The sequence below is a fragment of the Podarcis erhardii genome (genome assembly GCF_964252035.2).
Source record: "Podarcis erhardii genome assembly, chromosome: 12".
In the NCBI taxonomy this organism is placed as follows: Eukaryota; Metazoa; Chordata; class Lepidosauria; order Squamata; family Lacertidae; genus Podarcis; species Podarcis erhardii.
This window is the reverse complement of record NC_138513.1, coordinates 35746380-35766790: the sequence shown is the minus strand read 5'-3', so window position 1 is coordinate 35766790 and position 20411 is coordinate 35746380. Positions and strand designations below refer to the sequence as shown.

Below are 20411 nucleotides of genomic sequence, written 5' to 3'. Positions count from 1 at the left end.
CAACATTTTTCCAATAAACATAGGGATGTCCTATTCAATAAAATATAATAATAATAATAATAACAATAACAATAATAATACCCCACCCACTGGGTGGCCACAGCCACTCTGGGTGGCTTCATACATATATAAAAACATATTAAAACATTATTATTATTTTTAAAAACAACAACTTCCCTATTAAGGCTGCCTTCAGATATCTTCTAAAGGTTGTATAGTTACTTACCTTATCTCCTTGGCTCAGGGGTTGCATAACTTTATATCCTCCAATGTTTCTCCGGTGAAAACAGGGATGTCCTAAGCAAAAGTGGAACATTTCAGGATCAAATCAGAAGCTGGGACAGCTTCTGTAAATTTGGGACTGTCCCTGGAAAATAGGGACAGTTAGAGGATCTGATGTTTGCAGGCTGCAGCCCAGTTTTAGACCTTTGTGGCCTGATGCCATGCAGATGTTTTCTACTGTAACTAGGTATGGGGACAAAATTGATTCAGTGCGCATTTAAAAGCCGACTTACCAAATGTGCACTTTCTGAAACAAGAGGTGGACTTGAACCCAGCCATCCTTCAAAACCCGCACATCTCCAGATTTTGCAGTGTGGCTTCTTCAGCCAAGTCACATGTACCAGGGAGAGGTCTGCAAATGAATGCATGTATCAGGTGCTCAAGGAAACCGTAGTCCAAAGGAGCTAGGGAGGAACAGGTTGTTGAAGGCTGTCACATTTCATGAACGTTGTCAGAGAGCTTAGAGCACCTTCAGTGAAAGCAACAAATGAAAACACCAAGCATGGACATGTCCTCAGCAGAAGGGATTTGCCATTTTAGAATCAGAGCAGGTGAGCTTTTCATAGAACAGCCATTATAAGTTTATTGAATTTGTTCCTATTTCCATGATGGACAGGCCTTAATGGGAAATGTAGGGTGACTGCAAAGCTTCTTCCTCTATATATCCATGCTGGAAACAAAAGGTAAAGGTTAAATATGCAAGAAGGGTAGAAAAAGCAATGAATTGTAGAATTCCTGTGGGCAATTCTACACTTCATTTCGCCATTGACCAAAGCTTTCACCTGCTTATAAAGATACCACTTTCTCGTTCAGAAGGACTGGGTTTAAGATCACAGCAGCAGTCGCCAAATGGATGACAGCTGTCAAATTTCCATGCACACATAATTTTCACCCTTGTGAGAGCAGCATTCTCCCTGACTATAAAGCCAGCAGAGTAATAAAAGATGAATTCGCTCATGCAGAGAGCACTGCAATAATCGGGTACAGTGATGGCTAACTTCTGTATCTTCATGGCCAATCTGTCTTGCAGAGAGTGGTCTGGGAGATGGACATTTTCTATGTACCCCAACTTCTTTGTGTTGTGAAGTAGGTGCCACCTAGCATTAATGGCTTCAGGGCTGTGGAGCACATGCATGTGGCTAGTGAATACAATACACAGAGATGCCTTATCCAAAACTTGTCTTAAGGCACATAATCCCGTTCCACTGCTGAAGCTAAGCAGGCTGAGGTAAGGGTGTGTGCAGACCATGAGTTTTGCTTCAGATCCTGATACAGTGTTTTGGGATGCAGCCCACTGTGGTCCAAAGAGGTGGCCTGGTTCAGCTCATGATCCAGATCCCACTCCCCATTCACTATTATGGAGAAGGGGAAATTGCTGCAACACTTTCCTTTTGGCAGAAGTTGGTGGAATTTACCGGTAAAGGAGCCCCCTTAGAGTACAATGTAAATAGGACCACGGGCTGCTGTGCTGAGCACCTTTAAAGTACATCACTAACGAGTGGCCAGCAGGGAGGGTTATATCCTGCTTACAGCCACCCTGCTGGCACCACTGCCAAGTACCAGGACCATGGGGAGGAGGGACAGGACAGAGTTTCATTGATGACCAGCTAGAGCTCGCTGCCTCCCCGCCCCTGCATCATCCTGATAAGTGGCTGGGACGTGAATGTTAGGAAGGCAAGGCAACCCAACTGTCAGGGTGCTATCAGCGGCTCCTGGCTGCCCAGGAAAGTATAAAGACAAGAAAAGTTTCTTACAGTCCTCTTTTATTTCAGACTTTACAGAGAGAGACTATAGAACCCAGTCTCTTGGATAATGGCCTTGTCCCGAGTGAATCCCCCATCTCTCCCACTTCCTCATTCGTCACCATCATCACCTCCTCTACGGGTGCTGCTAAGTGTTCTCTGTCTTCTAGTTCTTTGCTCTCCTACCTTTAAGGCCCGCTGCATTCTGTGAGATGGCAGGTCTGGAAAATAATAATAATAATAATAATAATAATAATAATAATAATAATAATAATAATAATTTATTTATTTATACCCCACCCATCTGGCTGGACTTCCCCAGCCACTCTGGGCGGCTTCCAACAAAATATTAAAATACAGTAATGCATCAAACATTAAAAGCTTCATCAAACATTAAAAGCTTCAAAGGGCTGCCTTCAGATGTCTTCTAAAAGTCTGGTAGTTGTTCTTCTCTTTGACATCTGGTAGGAGAGCGTTCCACAGGGCGGGCGCCACTACTGAGAAGGCCCTCTGCCTGGTTCCCTGTAACTTGGCTTCTTACAGCAAGGGAACCGCCAGAAGGCCCTCTGCGCTGGACCTCAGTGTCTGGGCAGAACGATGGGGGTGGAGACGCTCCTTCAGATATACTGGACCGAGGCCGTTTAGGGCTTTAAAGGTCAGCAGCTTTCTAATGACATGTCAGATAGCTATTCTGGCTCTCCCATGATTTCTCAACTCCCCCCCTCATCTGCCTCTGAGGTGTGACCTCCCTCAAACCCCTATTGTAAATCTATACTGTCTTCTTCTTCCTCCTCCCTGGAAGGGTCAGTATGGGGAGGGGGTCTCCACCTTTCTTCCTCTGCCCAGTCTCTGACACCACCCATCCACCAGTTGTTCCCTCTATGCTGCTGGGCAGGGAGACCACCTTAAGAATCTCAGAGAGCAGGGTTTGTGGTACGTTTGTGCATCTAAGTACTCTGATGTAACTGTTTTCTTCTGGAGTGAAACCACGGACGCAGTTGGCATCTCTGATTTCATTGCTTATTTGCTTGTTTGCTTGTTTGTTTAAGAATTGATTTCTGCAGTCCAGAAAAATGCTCGCGGGGAATCTCAAAATCAGAATATCGCTGAAGGCAACTTGGCTTACCAGATTCATTTAGTCTGCAATGGTTTGCCTCCCACTGATTTATAAGCAAAAAGGATGTGAATTCATGTGGTTAGAGATGCACTGGGAAAACCGTGGTGTTGACACATATAAAGATATCATTGATAACTTTGTTATCACTGAGGGTTATATTTGTTAATATGGCAGAACTGATGAGACATTGTTATTTGAAACACAACCTGCAGCAGCACAAGGCTGCTTGTGCGTTAAGATCCATATCTAAGGCCTTGCCCTCTGGCTCATCACTGAAAGATGCTAGAGTGGTAGATACCAGGAGCAGGGCTTTCTTGGTGGTTGCTCCATACCTATAGATTCCACTGCCTGCTGAAAATATCATATCAATTTAGGCTGAAAACCTATACCCACTTATCAGTCTACATTTCATTAAGCCTTGTGCTTTACATCAATTTGTATCATTCATTGAAATATAAAATTGTAGAATTGAAGAGTTGGAAGGGATCCCGAGGGTCATCTAGTCCAACCCCCTGAATTGCAGGAATCTCAACTAGATCATACATGAGATGTGTATCATGACTTTAACAGGTGTATTGGTTTATATGGGTGATGTACTTTATACAGTGTTACATTTTATTTTACAACCGCACATCACCTTGTGAGGGCTATTACTCCCGGAACACAGTTTAGAAACCTTTCAAAACAAATGGAATGATTTATTAACGACGAGTAGGGTTTTAAAAATAAATAAATAAAAGGTACAAAATCACAAGTCATCGCCAGAACCAGCCCAAGGCATTTGGCCGCTTAAGTCAGAGCCTAATGGTGGCCTCTACTTATGTCAAGTCAGGATATAGAGGATTCAAGACCAGCCAAGTTATTCTGGCACCTGAGGCAGAAAAACCTTACAAACACCTCTCCCACTCCCTAGCAGTAAAAATACAGAAATAGGAAATTAAATAACTTCCCTGACATTGCAAGCTGGCTGCCTGAGGCAGCCGCCTAATGGTAGAGCTGGCTCTGTTCAACGGTTTAACAAGATTTATCAGCAGCTGCAGTGTTTGAAAAAACAGGCTATGTGACCCTCCCAGTGCATGCATGTGGGTGCCACTGCTCTAGAGATAAGATGCATCCGTCACTAATTTCACTAATTTCAGTGGGTGATGATGGCAGCTGGCACTCCACTGACAAAAGGCTATTGCTGTGGCTATTGCAACCCCACCGGGCGACCGACTTCTGCAGAGATCCTGGGAAGGGAATTGTACCCTGGAAAGTGATAATTTGTGCATTTGACACTAGACTGTTTTTTATACGCAGCTCAGGGCAAGGGCCCTATTTGGCCATTCAGCCTCCTCACGTGTAAGCAAGCGTGTTAGGAAAAGCAGGGATGCATTGCCAAAGCCCTGTCACATCTGCTGTCATCTGTATGCTGTTGAGAGCCATCCATGAGGTTGAAATAAATAATAATAATAATAATAATAATAATAATAATAATAATAATTTATTTAGACCCTGCCCATCTGGCTGGGTTTCCCCAGCCACTCTGGGGCAGCTTCCAACTTAATATTAAAAACAATACAGCATCAGACATTAAAAAATTCCCTCCTTCAGTTGTCTTTTAAAAGTAAATTAGTTGTTTATTGAAAGTGAAGTCTGGAGCCTCTTCAAGCCTCCATCCTCTATTTAAAATCCAGGTTTTGCCAGACTCTAAATCTCTAAATTGGGACTCGAGTGGTGCTGTGGGTTAAACCACAGAGCCTAGGACTTGCCAATCAGAAGGTCGTGGTTCGAATCCCCACGACGGGGTGAGCTCCCGTTGCTCGGTCCCTGCTCCTGCCAACCTAGCAGTTTGAAAGCACCTCAGAGTGCAAGTAGATAAATAGGTACCGCTCCGGTGGGAAGGTGAACGGCGTTTCTGTGCGCTGCTCTGGTTTGCCAGAAGCGGCTTAGTCATGCTGGCCACATGACCCGGAAGCTGTACGCCGGCTCCCTCGGCCAATAAAGCGAGATGAGCGCCCCAACCCCAGAGTCGGCCACGACTGGACCTAATAGGCAGGGGTCCCTTTACCTTTACCTTTATGCCATGTTCACTGTCATGGAGAATCCTGGGAACTGTGCTTGGAATTGTAACTTTGTGAGATCAGTACCATTAACAAACTACAATTCCCAATATTCCTTGGGGCACAGTATAAGAGTGCTTGAGATATACGGTGTTGATATGAGCAACGTTGGTCCAATAAAAGGGATTTCTGTTGCAAAAAAAGCATTTCCTTCCCTGTGACCATTAGAGATACTAGGATTCTGATCCATGCTACTTATAGTTCATTAAGCAATGATTGATGAGGACAGCGTAATAGATAAGTTGTTCTCCATTTCCTCCATCCCATCAATTTCCTTGCCTAGCATCTTCCCCGCCCTCTTCCCACACAAAAGTCCTAGCTACGAAAAAGGTGATCAGGACTGACCTCTGCCTTTTACCACTCTCTCAGTGCTCTGATACCTTAATCTAAATCACCTTGGAGTGAAAAGTTTGCATTGCAGTAATTATTCTTAGCCTTTATGCTTTAAATAAGGTATTAAGGTTGGTTACAATGGCATCTAATTTCCTGTTTATCATCTGCTTAAATGCTGTGACTTCCCCTGCTGTCCTTCAGTCAACTGGTAACTCATCTGTTTTTAATGAGTTGTCAAAAATGATTGATAACTGCCCTGTAATTGTCTCTGCCTGTTCTTTCAGAACCTTGGGGTGAATATTATGTACCAGGGTGATAACTTGCATTTAGTTTCTTTACAAAATCTTAATTCCTTTGCTTACCCCTGTCATTTCCAGAAACTGCTTGACTTAAGAAGCTACAAGGAACCCCAGTGCCTACATTTTCCATTTATTCTTTCTCTGACTTAGGATCATTTCACATCATTACTGGAAAAAACTCAGCCTCCAAATGTTATGAAACAAATTTTGCAATGTAGCAATGCACAAAATAGTCTCCAGTTTTTGAGTCTTAATTTTTGGGGTGTGGTGAGTTTTTGTTTGTGTTGTACTTAAGACAGATTTTGATTTTATGGTTTTATGTTTAATTTTATATTTAGATTGGGGGTTTTGTGTCTACTGATTTATTGCAACCTGCCCAGAAATTTTTGTGCTATAGATCAGCACACAAATGCCTATATATATCTATATCTCTCTCACTCTCTCTCACACTGTCACAGAGTGAGGTGGTCAGTAAATCGCACAGTCCAGAGTTGGAGCAAAACCATGACCTTCACAGACTTGGCTGAGTGAGCACTGACTTGGCCTAATGAGCACAACAGCTCATTCCCCATAGGTCTTACTCCATGAAATCAGTTGCTGAGACTGAAAGTCCCTGCCTCCCCACCGCTGTCTGCTCCTCCCCAGGGCTTTTTCCAAGCAATCAGAGACTGAGCCTATCTGTCTGCCTTGGCTCCTCCCTTTTCATGCCTCTTCTGGTTCTGGGAGTCAGGGGGGAATGGGAGCTGGTCACAGCAGGACTCTTCACCAGCCTGACTTGATGCCTCTTTGCTTCCTCCTCTCCTTTTTCAGCTTCTGCCTCTGATTCTGGGCTTCTCTCTGCCACAGACTCTCCCAGGTCACTAAGTCCTGTTACCTCTGCAGCTTTCCCCTCTGACCACTCATTGTCTCCCGCCACCATTGCCTGGGCTCTGAGTCCTCTTCCCTTGGTGGTTTCTCAGCTGATTCCTCCCACCATTCCTCTGCATCCAACCAATCCAACACACACACACAAATGCAAACAGAATTAAACCCAGTTAAGGGTCTTATTCAAAGTCATTCAGAAATAATATTGGTGGAACAAGAAGCTGCTGTGTGGTACTGAGCGATACAGCCCAAAATGAATGGATGAAGTCACTCCCAAAGCATTTGAGTGTACAAATTTTATGCTTCTGGTCTCTGCTAATTGTGTTCAGCTTTTGGCAGATTGCTGCTGCGACGATTCTGAGAAAACAGACTTTAGAAACGGTGGAGGGGGAGAGCAAATATTGCTTGAAAAGCGACTGTGTTGCTCTGAAAGGACAGCATGTTATTAAACTGTGTATGTGTGATTGAAGTGTTGTTAAACCCAAGCACTTTCTTCTTTAATTAAACATGCTCCTTTCTTTCTTTTAAGATGGAAATGTCAGCCTAGGAGCACAATGATAAAAAATTAATTATTCGGATTTGTCAACCAGGAGGTGATGCAATGGGAGGACAGGGAGGGAATATACTTTGGTTTTCAGTTTGGTTTTTTTAATGCAGCTTATAGAAAACTAGTCAGTCTGTGACGGGTGGCGCTGTGGGTAAAACCTCAGCGCTTAGGACTTGCCGATCGCATGGGCGGCGGTTCGAATCCCCGCGGCGGGGTGAGCTCCCGTCGTTCGGTCCCAGCTCCTGCCCACCTAGCAGTTCAAAAGCACAGTTACGTGCAAGTAGATAGGTACCGCTTTCTAGCGGGAAGGTAAATGGCGTTCCGTGTGCTGCTCTGGAGCCGGTTCGCCGGAGCAGCTTCGTCACGCTGGCCACGTGACCTGGAAGTGTCTGCGGACAGCGCTGGCTCCCGGCCTCTAGAGTGAGATGAGCGCACAACCCTAGAGTCTGTCAAGACTGGCCCGTACGGGCAGGGGTACCTTTACCTTTATAGAAAACTAGTCTGTCTGTGACTTAGCTGGGGAGACCAAGAAGCAGTTGAGAAGAAGAAGAGGAAGAAGAAGAAGAGGAAGAGGGAGGAGGAGGAGGAGGAGGAGGAGGAGGAGGAGGAGGAGGAGAAGAAGAAGAAGAAGAAGAAGAAGAAGAAATTATTTATTTATTAAAGTATTTTTATACCGACCTCCTGAAAAACATCAGGGCGGTGTACAATGACGTAAAAAATAATTAAAAGCAATATGAAGCAATTGTCAAAATGACTGACTATCCAAGGGACCTTTTGAACAACTGCAAAGGTATGTCAGCATAAAAAGCTCTTCAAGAGATGCTTGAAAGTGAAAAGGTAGGATGCTTTCTGAATCTCTGCTGGAGGAATGTTGCACAACATGGGACCGCTAACGCTAAGTACCTGAGTTCTAGTTGAGGACAACTGGACCTTTGTAACGTAGGTGGACAACTAGCAATGCTCCTCCACAAGTTCCCAGTGATCGAGCTTATCCTTAGCTTAGCCTAGACCCAAATTGTTCAGGGCTTTGTATATCCAGCCCAATAATTTTGACCATGACCCAGTATGATGTGGGAAGCCAGTGCAGATGTTTTAGCAAAGATGCTACATGCTGTCGGTTGTCTGCCCCCATCAGCAGTCTAGGCTCTGTGTTCTTCACCAGTGGGAGTTCTGAACCAGGTGCAAGGGGAGCTCTGTACAAAGCCCATTGTAGTAGCCCAGCCTTGAGGTCAGTGCATGCTCTACAGTGAGCAAATTATCCCAATCCAGGTACAGCATACCAGGCAAAGCTGGTAAAAGGCACTCCGAGCCACTGAGGACACTTGGTCCTCTTTGACAAAGATGTATTCAGGACATATCCAAGTTGTGTACCTGCTCCTTTAGAGGGAGTGCAACCCCATCAAGGACAGGCAACTGACCCAACTTCCAGGCAAGAATCTATCCACAGAGCCTCCATCTTCCCAGGACTCAAACTCTGTTTATTGGTCCTCAGCTGGTCCACCAATGCATTAAGACACTGATCACAGCTTGCACAGCCTCTCCTGAGTCAGATGTTATGGAGAAGTAGAATTGTGTGTGATCATGCTCCGAAACTCCTCGTGACTGTTCCCAGTGGCTTCATATACAGTTGAATAGCACTGGAGACAAAATAGTGTCCCATGGACCCCGAATGCAACTCTCTGGACTTGGCCATGCCATTAGGAAGGAAGCCACTGTAATACAGTGCCTCTGATACCATGGTCAATGATATCAAAAGCCCCTGAGAAACTGAGTAATACTAGCAAGCTCACATTCCCCCTGACCTTCTCCCGAGACAGGTCATCTGTCAGGGCAACCAAGGCTGATTCACTGTCAGGGACAGGGCAGAGGAGGAATAGTGGAGACCGCTTCCCCAGCCTGACCCTTCCAGAGAAAAAGGAGACAGTTCAGAATTACAACAGGGGGTTGAGGGAGGTCACAACTCAGAGGCAGATGAGGGGGAAAGCTGGGAAATAATGGGAGAGGAGGAGGAGGAGGAAGAAGAAGCACCAGGGGAGAGAGAACTGACAGACTCGGTGTCTTTAGAAAGCATTCCAGACCCCCCCCCCCGCATATGCTCAGAGACTTTGTGCTGTTCATTGGGGGAGATAGGAAGCCCAGAGCACTTGTTCTTTAGATGTCCCTTTTATGAAGAGGCACGTAGTAAGACCATTGATCCCCTACTGGTGAGGCTCGCTGACCTCCCGGATAAGCAAAAAATCGACCTTTTCCTGTTAGGCAAAGATCAGAAGATGACCTGGATGGTCCCCAGATTCTGTGTACAGATCTGTAGGTGCAGACCATCTCCCAACTCAAACTAGTTTGCTAAGAAAATTCCCAAACTCGGTTCTATGGGTGACTCCGGGTCAGGTCCCTGCGGTAATTTATTGTTGTACATTGTTTTAATTGTTTGTTTTCCTTCTGTGACTGTACCCCCAAGTGTGTTTTATAAGCTTGTCTCCAACCATAATAAATTATCTCTCTCTCTCTCTCTCTCTCTCTCTCTCTCTCTCTCTCTCTCATCTATCTATCTATATCTATCTATATCTATCTATCTATCATCTGTCTATCAGACCCCCCCCCTCCCAGAACCTGGCGGGCATTGAAAGTAGGAGAGCAGAGAGCTCTGAGGCAGAAGGCACAGCTCAGCTACCGTAGGGATACCGCATAATGGGAGAGATGGAGGGGGTGGGGTTTCACTTGGAGCAATGCCATTGCTCCAGGAGGCTGCATTTCTAAGCCTCTCTCTGTAAATATTGAATAAACAACATTGGTAAGAACTTTCCTTGTCTTATCGTTTCCTGGCAACCTACCCTGTGGAGGGTTGGAGCATCTGACGCCTGACATGCACTTTCAAAACCAGGCCTAAACCAAGACTGAAGTTTGAACCAGATGAGCTGTGTCATCCAAGAACACTTGCAGTTCCTTCTCCACCATCCTCTCCAAGAATGAGGGGAGAGGTTCCATAGCTCAATGACAGAGTACATTCTGTGCACACAGAAGGTCCTGGTTTTGCTCCATGGTATTTCCAAGTTTTTTTTTAAAAGGATCTCAAGATTGGGGGTGGAGAAGAAATTTGATTCAGTTCACATTTTAGGGCCAACCTATCTAATGCACACTGACATTGCTTTCACTAATGTATTCTTTCATATGCATGCTTTCTCCTAATGTATGCACTTTTGTACATCTGGGTCGCTGGTGAAGTGCATTGCAAAAATGGGAAATGTGCAAATTTCATTAAAAAAATAATTATTGAGAATTTTCAAGATAAACTACAATAAGAATCAAACTAATGCAAAATTTGGAAATGTGCAAAATTAAGAGAATAGCTATGTTTCGGTTAGCATATTGGCTTGGACTGTGTGGATTAGGAAGCTTCTCATTAAAATGCAGACAAAATCTGATTTCTCACCTGTCCCTGATATCGGCCTAGATCCCCCATTCCTGCTAAGCCCTTCCTTTCACAGGAGGAGAAGATCCTAAAAAGGAGTGTGATGATAAAGGTCAATTCAGGAAACGTGACAGTGAGGGCCAGTCATAGAGACAAACTGGAATCCGTTCCAGGAAAAAGAAACAGTGGAAGGGGGAAGGGACTGAAAAGACACTTGTCTATATTTAGAAAGACAGGTGTTGACTTTACTGGTGCAACTGGATGGAAACTGAGTAGCGATGCTAAGAATAGATGAGAACAAAAGGAAAACATTCAGCCTCTACACAAGCTAGGCTAGCTGCTCTGTTTCCAGGGAGTTTTGAACAACGTAACCCCATCAAAGTCCTTATTCCCAAAGTGTTTGTGGCCGCTAAGCCTCTGAGCCAATGTATCCATGTGAAGAAGAGACAAAAAGAGCCTTTGTGGTGGCAACATTAGCCAAGGCAAATGGGAGACCCCTTAGCGTTATAATTGGCAGTCTTCTAAACAGGCTGCGAGTCCATCCCAACGGCACATAGACCGAACATTTCAAATACACGATCTTGTGAAGAAATGTGGCAGCATTGTTACAAGGAGTAAAGTGAATTTGCTCGTGTTGATGTTTTGCTTGAAGGCAGTGCTTCTGAAACAGCAGCTGTAGAAACAAGACCTAGCAAGCAGGGTAATCCCCGAGCTGATGAGTGGTGGATCTGTCTGCAGCGATGATTGTTAAAAATTGCATGACCACACACAGGGCATCCCTAAGGGTTAAGCCTATCTGTGGTGGGCCTGAAATTACCCTCTGAATAGGGCAGAGGGTGTTCCAACAAACAGAATTCCCACTCCAGATGATGCAAGTGGATAGCCAATGGGATGCGTCCTGCTTGTTCTGGAGGAGATGCTGGCTACCAGGGATGCACAAATCTGTCAATTCCTCTCTGTTACTCATTTCCCCAAGTCCTCCTGGAAATGCACCAGCATTTTAGTGCTAATTTCTCCTAATGCACACGTTTTTGCAAAGCAATATTGCCTGATCACACATTTCCCCAAAGCTATTTTCCCTAACAGAATGCATTTTTGTATTATGGCTTCACTAATATATGCATTTATAGGCACACTTTACAACAGTATTTTGCATACATTTTTGCATACATTACTTGGCTAGAGAACTGCGTTGCAAAATTCAGGTAAATGCAAGTGTTGAAGGATGGCTGCTTGTGTCAGCTCAAATATGGTTTCAGAAAGTGTCAGTCAGGTAGGTTTGCCTTTACATATGAACTGGATCAAACCCTAACCTTAACCGCAATCTCCGATTGACGTGAGATTCCTGGGGTTCCAGGGTTTGTGTTTCCTTTGGAATGAGGTACAGGAGAGACTGCGATGTCGTTATGATGTAAGGTTTATTCACACATCTATACAACCTGAGCCTACGATGGAGGGGTTCACAGCATTAACACTCCAAGAGGGTCTTGCCAGAGCCTTGGATTCCAGCAGAAATTAGGCATGGCTTTGTTGCTCAGCTGCCTGCTCAGCTCTGCTTCTAGCTTCTTGCTCACATAACTCCACTCTCAACTCTGGCCTTTGTCCTTCTAACTACCAGCCAGTTGTGGGAAGGGTGCCCACTCATTACAGTGGTGCCTCGCAAGACGAAAAGAATCCGTTCCGCGATTCTCTTCGTCTAGCGGTTTTTTCGTCTTGCGAAGCAAGCCCATTGACGGCTTATCGGATAAGCGGATAAGCGGCTTAGCGGCTTAGAAAAAGGGGGGGAAGGGGGGAAAAGTCGGAAAAACTCGCAAGACATTTCGTCTTGCGAAGCAAGCCCATAGGGAAATTCGTTTTGCGAAGCGCCTCCAAAACGGAAAACCCTTTCATCTAGCGGGTTTTTCGTCTTGCGAGGCATTCGTCTTGCGGGGCACCACTGTATCTCACGAGGAAGCTAGCCTGGCTATTCCAGGAATTTAAAGAGTCTTCACATACAACCTACCCCCCCTCCAACTCATAACAGTAGATTGGGAGGAACTGTATCTAAGTTGATGAACCTTCTAGATTTTGGAATTGCTCACACTGCGTACAACCTGTGACTCTTTTTCTAAAAGTCAAGGGCCTTTATGCATATTACAAAACCACCAGCTACAAGTCTATATACAGTATGTTGTATCCGTGATGTACGCTAGACATATGGAAGCACTGCCCATCTTCCCCTCCCCTTCACCACATGTTCACCATGTGCACATGCCAAAGAAAGCAATGATTCATTCAGAATAAATGCACCAAGCAACAACAATGAAGTTTTGCAGTCTCATTGTAGTGGGTGTCTGCAGGGTACAGATGATGTGGCTGCTAATTTCATAGTTTGGTTCGGCTCAAGTTTATTAATAGTCCACAGAGCTTCAAATATACCCCTCCCCTAAATGGTTCCATACAATCAGAGAGGAATAGACTAAATCAGGAGTCAGCAAACTTTTTCAGCAGGGGCCCGTCCACTATCCCTCAGACCTTGGGGGGGGGGGCTGGACTATATTTGGGGTGGGGAATGAACAAATTCCTATGCCCCACAAGTAACCCAGAGATGCATTTTAAATAAAAGTGCACATTCTACTCACGTAAAAACACCAGGCAGGCCCCACAAATAACCCAGAGAACATTTTATATAAAAGGACACATTTTACTCATGTAAAAACATGCTGATTCCAGGACTGTCCGCAGACTGGATTCAGAAGGTGATTGGGCTGGATCTGGCCCCCAGGCCTTAGTTTGCCTACCCATGGACTAACTTCACAGGAAGACTCCCTAACAATGCATTTTAAATTATAAATCTGAAATTAAGGATGGAGAATAACTTCATTTGGTCCATATTTTCCCATTGAACATACAGTGGTGCCTCACAAGACGAAATTAATCCGTTCCGTGAGGCTCTTCGTATAGCGGTTTTTTCGTCTTGCGAAGCAAGCCCATTGACAGCTTAGCGGATTAGCGCTATTAGCGGTTTAGCGGCTTTTAGCGGATCAGCTGATAAGCGGCTTATCAGCGGATCAGCTGATAAGCCGCTTAGGGCTTAGGAAAAGGGGGGAGGGAAAAACCCCTGCAGGAACTCGCAAGACATTTTCGTCTTGCGAAGCAAGCCCATAGGGAAATTCGTTTTGCGAAGCGCCTCCAAAACGGAAAACCCTTTCGTCTAGCGGGTTTTCCGTCTTGCGAGGCGTTCGTCTTGCGGGGCACCACTGTACCTAATTTGGTATACCTAATTTTGCTAACATATGGCTCAGGGTGTAATTGTCTTTTGGATTTCACAATTTTCTGAATTTTATAATACAAGTTTCAATTAAAAAAAAAATACCAGAATGTAGGTATTCTAGGATCAAATACATTTGGAAATGTGTATGATGAGCTAAAACATGTATTTATGTATGAATTGTTGTGATAAAACACATATTTGAAAACAGATATTTATATGGATTTTAAAGAAAATCAGGTTGATGGGAAAAGGAGACAGAACAGAGTTATGAGCATTTGAGATCAACACAGACCAGAAATAGACTGATTTGTCAACCCCACTCTGAATAGCAAATGCTGGGGACAAACAGCAAGGGAGGGCTATTTCCATCACACTCTGTTTGCAAGTATCCTAAAAAGTGTCTGGATGACTATTCTTGGGAACAGATGGCTGGACCAGAGGAATGCCTGATCCGATATGTCAAGCACTGCAGAGCTGTGCCTGTCCTTATCAAAGATGGCCATGTGACATGGGGACCACCACACTGCATACTAAACAGGCAGCATTGCATTGAAAGCAGCCAACCAATCATATAATGAATCTAACACAAGACTGGCATCCCTTAGAATCCGTGTGACTCATGGAGAAGGTGAGAGTGCAAGAACTGGCCCACGTGCTAAACTGTGCCAAACAGGAGGACAAAGTGCATTTCAGGAAAGGCTCACCTTTTTCTCAGCATCAAATATGGCCCCAGAAAGAGGAGGATATGATCCTCTACCACAATAATCACCTTTTGCTAATGATGGTAAGTAAAGGTGGGCCAAAAACACAAACACACTTTCAGGTTCTTTCACTTTTTCTCACCTGAAAAATGGGGAATTTTGCTAACATTTTGCTAACATTTTGGTGGTAGTGGATGTCAATAATAATAATAATAATAATAATAATAATAATAATAATAATAATTTATTATTTATTATTTATACCCCGCCCATCTGGCTGGGTTTCCCCAGTCACTCTGTTCAGCTTCCAACAAAATATCAAAAACAATACAGCGTCAGACATTAAAAACTTCCCTAAACAGGGCTGCCTTCAGATGTCTTTTAAAGTAAAATAGTTGTCTATTGCCTTGACATCTGCTGGGAGGGCGTTCCACAGGCCACTACCGAGAAGGCCCTCTGCCTGGTTCCCTGTAACCTCACTTCTCACAATGAGGGAACCACCAGAAGGCCCTCAAAGCTGGACCTCAGTGTCCGGGCTGAATGATGGGGGTGGAGATGCTCCTTCTGGTATACAGGACCGAGGCCGTTTAGGGCTTTAAAGGTCAGCACCAACACTTTGAATTGTGCTCGGAAATGTACTGGGCTTACTTAACTCCATAAGGTGACCAACTCCATAAGGTTGCTTTTCAAACTTAAATTTAAACTTCAACATCCACTTGTAGCATCACAGTGTCTCTCCAGGAATCTAGGCCAGAATACTCCTGGGAACTATGTTAAGTCATGACATAGCATGTCTCCCAGTGACATTCTTATGGAATAACGTTACAGGTCAATTAATTTATCCCCATGCACTTCAAAACCCCTCCCCATTTTCTCACTGCAATTACCCCTCCCAGTAGGGGCATGCCTTTCTCATGGGGTGCATTTTCCATTTCAGGGGTACTGAAAAATATCCCAGCAGCACAATCAGATGTTTCAGTGCTACTATGCTTCCTGCCTTCATCACCAGTTCTGTCCTTGTGGCATCATTCAAAGCGGTTGTCTCACTGAGAGATCTAGGAGACCACCATTCTCTCATGAACCTGCTTGCCACTTTAGACCTCTTCTTTAGCCTTTGAAGTTTGTATTTATGATTATCAGAGAAAGGGCCTTTTCCACAGCACTGTTGGGCTCCTGGAACTCTGCTCTGACATGTTCAGCTGGTGCCAACTTTCTTATCTTCTAGGCAGCAGGCAAAGTCTATCTTGCACTTTTGTGCTTGTGACAGCTTCTGATGGTTTTTATGATCCTTCTAACTTACCTTTCACATGGAGCGCTTCCATATGAGTTGTTTATTGAACATTCATCCTGATTTGTTTGCAGGGAGATTAGACTATTTAAAGAGCATTCATTCTGATTTAATTGCAAGAGGTTAGATGATGCTGTGTTAGAGCAATTGATAGCCTACACTTTCCAGAACATCACTTTCCTTACTGCAAAAAGTCCAGAACCTCAATATTAACTATAAAAGTGCAACCTGAATTTATTAAGTTTGTGGTTGAATCCCAACCCAAAACAGCAACAGTCAAGAAGTGCTCTTCCTGTCTTTTATCTTGATTGCTACTTGCTAGTTCTACTGATCTTTTTGGCTGATTGTGTAGGTGTATTTTTGTAGCTTTTCCAAGTGTGGTGAATTTTCGGCATTAGTGTACCAGGTTCACTGAGATAATGTGCTTCTATTTGCCTTCGTCCAAAGCACCTCTCTGTGACTTATTATTATTAATCCAAGCAGGTGAATTTCACCCCATAGCTGCATCTAAGTATACAAACAGAAAATGTGGAGTTGAGTTCGCATTTTTGCAAGCAAGAGAAGAAGGAAGCTTTGCTTTTACGTGTTAGCCCATATTAGAATGAAAGCGCTGCTTTCCACTCTGGCAATTCCTAAGCCAATCCTACTGCAGAATCCTAATCTCCAAGAGCTGACATTTCATGCCTCAGTCAAGAGCAAAAGCTCTGCTTCCATTTGAGAACTTATCACAGAAAGCTGTTATGCACTGCTCACATATTCTATTTAAATATTGGGTACCTGCTGGATGAGGAAGCTCAGTTATCTGAGCTTTTTTTTTTATAAGACAACCCACTTCCTTGCAATATTCATATTATAAAAACCACCATGTGCATTTATCAATGGCTCCTTTGCTAAAGACTCAGAGTGCAGTTCATAAGGCATTTCTTCTCTTGGGTGGCCTACTTTACCACAGCCTTCTATCTGATGTTATTCTCTGCACTGGGCAGAGAATACATAGGGTTATGAGGTTTGAATCCAGATTTCTCTCTTATTGAAGTCTTGTACTATTTCTAATCATATAAAACCACTGCAGATTCAAGTAGCCCAGTCCTCCCAAATCTCATGCTTGTTTCTTACTCTCCTACGCATTGCTTTTTTAAAAATATGGGTTTATTTCTCCTCAAACTACAGGTTTTAGTTTTATTTTATTTTTTAATTTTTTTAAATTAATTTTCCACAAATTTTTTTTTGTAGACAAACAAAACAGATACACAAACAAACATAAATCATAACCTTATTAAAACTAATCCAATTAACATTACTAAGTGACTTTCTCGTATCCCCCGGTTGAATTTCAGTGTAAATCATTTTAATGGTTTTCCAAAACCTAAATTATTAAAAATTTAACTTATTCACTTAACATCTTTCTTGTTTTGCAGTTCAACTTTGAGCATGTTATTTTGTCACCCTACATCTTCAAATCCTAAGCCTATCTGGTTTTTGCAAGCTTTCCCCAGTTAAGTTAGTTTAACATATTTAACTAAATAGTCTTTAAATTTCTTCCATTCTTCTTGGTGATCCTCCTCCTTCTGGTCGCAGACTCTTCCAATCAGGTCGGCTAGCTCCGAAAAGTCCATCATCTTCATGTGCCAATCTTCCTACAGGTTTTAGTTTTTAATTCCCACCCAACAATGGCTGAATTTTCAAAAGCCAACCTTTGATCACAGTCAATTCAAGGCAAGGTGCCCCCCAAAATGCCTCCTTCCTCAAAATGAGAAATGCATGTCAGGATCATTAGCTGGTGGGTGCCGAAGGGCCATCAGAGTTACAGACTGGTTGCAATTTCTGCCTCTGGCATCACCAGCTGCTTCAGTTTTTCTGCAGTTTATGCCACATTCATCTTGCCGCCACTATTTAACGAAATTTCCGCAATGAGTTGTGCAAGATACAAATAATCAACGTAATCCATGATGTGATTATTTCCACACCATAAATTCCAATGCAAAGGAAACAATTTATATAGCAGGGTGGGGTGGAAGAATGCAATCAGTTGTGCATTGTTAGCAGGCTGAAAACAACAGCAGAAGCAAATACGGTTTGGAGTCGCTGGATTGATTTCTATTCTGGACCGTAATGTGCCACGTGGTCGCCATTAGTCACGTCTAGGCAGGTGGTAAACAACAGGACTGAGGAATGAGTTGCCCTGCAGGTGCTAGAGTCACAGAATCATAGAGCTGGAAGGTCATCTAGTCCAGCCCTCTGAAATGCAGGAATTATTTTGCACAAGGTGGGGCTGGAACCCACAATCCTGAGAATAAGAGTCTGATACTCTACCAATTGAGCTATCTCAGCTTTGCCAGACTACAGCTTCCATCCTCCCTGATTGACCATAGTGGCTGGGGCAGAGAAGACTTTGAATCCAACAACATCTGGAGGGCCACATGTTTGGCAGGAGTTCAGCCTACACTCGAGTAGGACCCCAGCAGAGACACATGCGTGACTGGCATGTTCCCTCCCTCCTGGTCTTTCATTCGGAAGCTTCAAAAGCTTTCTTCAGCCCGAACATCACAGCGACTGATGCCAACCAACACCGGCACACTTAGGGATCCACAGAGTTTGCACACCTTGCGTGACAGACCTCAGCAACTCAGCATTTTGGCTAATCTACTTTATTTACATATAAACACACATGGAGCACTGCAACATGGCTCCCTCTCTCTCTAGCATCAGACAGCAAAGAGAAAACAACAACAAAGGACAATAGTCCCACTTCACGGAACACAGTAACACAAACATTCTGTCTCTGTCACTTCCCACTCTGTGGAGTCAAAACATATAACATCATGTGAAAGACAAAAATCCCATGACTGCAATCATGGAGCAGGAATTCTAACATTGTTCCCCATCCCCAAAGACCAGACCTCTGTTTCCATAGGTTATTTACCAGTGTATATTTCCTCTGCCTACACTTCTTAAACATTTTCCTCTCCCCCTTTTTTGGTGTTGCTCTCAGTGCTCCAAGTGATAGGGAAGAGAGCAAAAGTACCCACTTTGTGAGAGAGAAAGGGCTACTTCAGTCGGTGGCTGATTTTGCTCTGGGCTGCCATTACCCTTCTTTATGTGTCTAGAGTCCTCCCTCTCATCCGATTTAAATTCAAAGCTTTCAAACAGGCACGGAGTAGTTGCACAGACTGAACAGAAAGAGCGTAACAAGGCAATGCTTTAAGTTTCTTGCAAAGCTCGAGTTGTCTTGAAGAAAGTTGCTGCTCAGGCACTGAACCTTCAAACCTTTGTGTCTAATGCAAGGAAACAAGCGAGATCTTTAAGCTGCGAAATCCATAACTTCCAGGCACCTGGAGGCAGAAATATTTCCCCTAAAGCCTGCCCTCAGGCTCTGTGCTATAATAAACTAGGAGTCAACCTAGACTGTGCCTTCTCTGGTTGTACACTTGTCATTTTCCAAGCAATCTCTTGCGGGCTTGTATTGTATAACCCGCTAACTTGATACACATACTTACCATGTGCATAACTGTAACACCTGATGGCGATCCAAAAAAAGAGTACACTGCACATCAGTGAATATGCAAAGCATTCTAGGATCTTAGCCTTTGTGACATTATCATTGGCCTTGCTGCTTGACACTCATTTTAAAACAGAGGTTTGAACAGACCATGGGCTGAACGTCACATCCAGCCGACAATTATTATTATTTTTTGTGGAAACACCCCCCCACAAGCTCCCCATAAAAAAATTGCTGGCTCTTCCCAAAGGTTCCAAAGCTATTGTACTGTCATATCCAAATTTTTCTATGGTTCTTCAAAACAACAACAAATTTGCCTAGTTAATACGCTTTTACAAAATTAAACTAAAAAAAGAAGTTTCATTAGTTGCTCCCAGAGATACACTTTATGTAATGCCAAAAGGTTTTTGCCCCCCCCCATTGCCCATTTTTTAAAGAAGAAAATTATATGTATGTTTCCTGCTGTGATTTGTTTTGACCCTCTCAAAATACCCTTTAAAAAAGACCACACCTACTTTTCAGTTTTGACACCCCCCTTTGACATGCCCCTGCAGCCCCTGAAGAGTTAACCACCTATCTGTGTGTCCCTTGTCCCTTTCTGTCAAATGCTAGTCATCCCTGCTTTATTTTATATGCAATATATATTTTATATTTTATATTTCTTACCTGCCCTTCACCGTAATGTCCCAGTGCAAGTCAACAACCATAAAATATACAGTTATAAAACCAGGTGTAATTATAAAAGAAAAACAAGTAAAACTGTACCAATGAGGGGAAAAGCCCAGGATAAATTCAGCAAAAGAAGCGAGTACAAAAAAATAAAACACCTTAACTGCTGAAGACCAGGGTAAAGAGGGGTGCCTTCAGCAAATGGAGAAAGCTATACTGTACAGTGGTGCCTCGCAAGATGAAATTAATCCGTTCCGCGAGTCTCTTCGTCTAGCGGTTTTTTCGTCTTGCGAAGCAAGCCCATTG

At 43.7% G+C, this 20411-nt stretch overlaps 1 long non-coding RNA gene across 1 annotated transcript; it reads right to left on the bottom strand.

Annotated features, from left to right (window-relative positions):
- Positions 1–481: 481 nt before the first annotated feature.
- On the bottom strand, positions 482–19462 carry LOC309325811. The gene is made up of 3 exons (XR_014150032.1): positions 19435–19462; positions 10717–10783; positions 482–686 (listed from the first exon to the last, which is right to left on the bottom strand). It is a non-coding gene; the product is annotated as an uncharacterized lncRNA (long non-coding RNA).
- Positions 19463–20411: the final 949 nt, after the last annotated feature.